This window comes from Tenrec ecaudatus, chromosome 17 (genome assembly GCF_050624435.1).
Source record: "Tenrec ecaudatus isolate mTenEca1 chromosome 17, mTenEca1.hap1, whole genome shotgun sequence".
Lineage (NCBI taxonomy): Eukaryota > Metazoa > Chordata > Mammalia > Afrosoricida > Tenrecidae > Tenrec > Tenrec ecaudatus.
In genome coordinates this window covers 40277136-40279326 of record NC_134546.1, presented here as the reverse complement: position 1 = coordinate 40279326, position 2191 = coordinate 40277136, and the positions used below count along the sequence as shown (strand labels likewise).

Here is a 2191-nt window from a genome sequence, read left to right as displayed (position 1 = left end):
AACCTGCAGAAGCACAGAAAGCATATCTACCTACCTTTCCCGCTCTGTCAGGTTAGCTTGAGACGTTAAACCTGATGTCACCCCCCAAGGTTCAGCCTAACCAATTCTGGGATCTTTTCTTCCAAAAGGAGAAATCCTATCTCCCTAGTTTTCCTAGTTTTTCTTGCAAAAGAAAACATAAGCAGCATTAACCAGTCCTAGCTTTGCCTATTCTGGGACCCCTCCCTGGGCTACAGTGGGGTGTGGCAACCTCAGTTTAAGCAGAGAAGTAAACTCAGAGGTCCTCTTCAACCCACATAACCTTCTCGGCAGCCCCCAGCAGAACCACAGTCATTTCTGGCTAGCAAGCTGAGAAGCTCTAAGTGCCCACTGCATCCCTGCCTACAATATATAAAGTCCAGTGGGTGAGGAAGGGGAGGAGAGGGGACCCAGCTTACCCCGCAAGCTTGCTGGTGACCAGTGAGGACTTTCTTTGGGGCACATTCTGGGGGGTGGGGATGTGGTCACTGGTCACCAAGTTCTTGTCTGGTTCTGCACTTGGCAGCTGCTTATTCTTCATCTTGCCTTTGGCCATGTTGTCGTCTCCTGAGTCAAAGTACTTTTGCCCTTTCGGGAGTCTCTTCATGAGGAAGTGGGCTTTTGTCCTAGGCTCGGATATTTGGCCTTTAGCGTTGCCTCCTCTGCTCTCTCAGCGAGAATACCTTCTTTCTCCTGTGTGTCCTCCTCTCCTCGCCTTCTCCTCCGAAGGGTTCTCCTCCTCCTGTTTCTGGGACACGGTGGGACTGGGACTGCGGAGTGTAGGGGCCCCAGGAAGTCCACCGGATAAGGGGAGGGGGAGGGGAAACGGGGCAACCTGCGCTGCTGCCTCGGCTCCTGTCAATAGGGTTGCCCAGTCAGAAAGGTGGCCCTTGCCCGTCAATACATCTTGAAATGTCCTTTTTGACGATGAATGTGATGCCATCCCTCGTGTCATCATTCCAGCACAGCAACCACATAAATTTCTGATTCAAAATGGCCAATTCCAATGCATCTCAGCTCACTAATGCCCGCGGCATCATCTGTGTGCAGCGATTTCATTTTGGCAGCTTCCAGTTATCTTAGTTTCATTCTTCACACACATTCCATGTTCCAATTATTAATTAATAGATGCTTGTAGTCGTCTCTTCTCACTTTTTTCAAAACCTTTTTATTAGGAGCTAATCTAGACATCATACCGCTCCATAGTGCGGTCACATCAAGCAGTGTTGTATGATTGCTACCAAAATCAGTTTCAAAACATTTTTTTCTGGGTGGGGAAGGAAGGAGGGAAGAAAAGAGGAGCTGATCCCAAGGGCTCAATAGAACATAAATGTCTAGAAAAGAACGATGGCAACATATGTACAAACATATCAGCTACAATTGATGTATGGATTGTAACAAGAGCTGTAAGAGCCCCCAATAAAATCATCTTAAAAATAATAAAAATTTAAAAGAATGTGATTAAAATAGATATGAGGACCACCTCCATGTTTGATATTGTACTTGAAATAAAAACGATGGAAGGCAGAGAAATCCCTACATTTTCTTCTTTCTTGAAATCCTTGTTATCAGCTCCCCCTGACCCATCTCTAACCTCCCCCCTTTTTTTCTTTAATCATTTTATTAGGGGCTCATACAACTCTTTATCACAATCCATGCATACATCAATTGTGTCAAGCACATTTGTACATTCATTGCCCTCATCATTCTCAAAACGTTTGCTCTCCACCCAAGCCCCTGGCATCAGCTCCTCATTTCTCCCCTCCCTCCCCGTTCCCATCTCCCTCATGAACCCTTGATAATTTATAAATTATTATTTTGTCATATCTTGCCCTGTCCGACGTCTCCCTTCACCCATTTTTCTGTTGTCCATCCCCCAGGGAGGAGGTCACATATAGATCCTTGTAATCGGTTCCCCCTTTCCAATCATCCTCCCTCTACCGTCCCAGTATCGCCACTCACACCACTGGTTCTGAAGGGATCATCCGCCCTGGATTCCCTGTGTTTCCAGTTCCTATCTGCACCAGTGTCCATCCTCTGGTCTAGCCAGATTTGTATGGTAGAATTGGGATCACGATAGTGAGTGGGGAGGAAGCATTTAGGAACTAGAGGAAAGTTGTATGTTTCATTGTTGCTATACTGCACCCTGACTGGCTCGTCTCCTCCCCGAGAC

General features: G+C 46.7%; 1 pseudogene; it reads right to left on the bottom strand.

Annotated features, from left to right (window-relative positions):
* Nucleotides 1-433: 433 nt before the first annotated feature.
* On the bottom strand, nucleotides 434-961 carry LOC142430416 (alpha-endosulfine pseudogene; annotated as a pseudogene).
* Between the last annotated feature and the right edge of the window lie 1230 nt (nucleotides 962-2191).